Here is a 789-nt window from a genome sequence, read left to right on the forward strand (position 1 = left end):
TTATAACATATCAATAAACGTTAAATTTAAAATCAGTCGACAGTTACCAGGCAAACATACACAAGAGCTAATACTTACTTACCAGGCAAACACACCAAAGAACTAATACTTACCGGTAAAGAACTCTCCAAACTCTTGTTCCATCTTCATGGATCTATCGTACATTTTCTTAGCTTGCTCCTCCGTCATCCTCTTGTTCATTTCCCTGCAAGTTATACATAGAAACCTTGGTCAATATACTGAAGTTGCATAGTGCAGTTGCATCATGGGTTGCATAGTGTATACCTACTCAAGGTACGCAATGTTGTTAAAGTAAATTTATTGTTTGCCTATCTTCTCATTGGAATGTCCTTAGGGGTCGAGTGGTGATGGAATTACATGTCTTCAGGCACACTTCATTTGTCAAGGGTTACCTTGCCCTTGGGATCAATTTAATTTGATCAAACCATTTACTGATGACAAGTTGTAACTAAACAAACATGATTATGAAGCACACAGTACGTCATCAATTAATTACATCATGGGTACAGCATGAAGAAACGTCATTCTAATTGAACAAAATGTACTTATGTACTACAAATGCAATTGTTCCTGGCTAACTAACTGGACTAAAATGTTACTGGAAACCAGTGGTGTTGACACGAGGTCATTAGATAAAATGCCTACTGTCTTGAGTTATCCAGACATTACATATCTTTTGTTTTATTTAACCAATTGACTGGTATACTTACATAATGGATTCTACAGACTTGGGCTTGATGAAGATTGCCACTGGATAGAGGGAGGCAA

General features: G+C 36.9%; 1 long non-coding RNA gene across 1 annotated transcript; it reads right to left on the minus strand.

Moving 5' to 3' along the window:
* Window positions 1–113: 113 nt before the first annotated feature.
* Window positions 114–789, minus strand: LOC113473319. The gene is made up of 2 exons (XR_003395325.1): window positions 732–789; window positions 114–205 (listed from the first exon to the last, which is right to left on the minus strand). It is a non-coding gene; the product is annotated as an uncharacterized LOC113473319 (long non-coding RNA).

The sequence above is a fragment of the Diaphorina citri genome, unplaced genomic scaffold (genome assembly GCF_000475195.1).
Source record: "Diaphorina citri unplaced genomic scaffold, Diaci psyllid genome assembly version 1.1 scaffold24468, whole genome shotgun sequence".
NCBI classification, from domain to species: Eukaryota; Metazoa; Arthropoda; class Insecta; order Hemiptera; family Psyllidae; genus Diaphorina; species Diaphorina citri.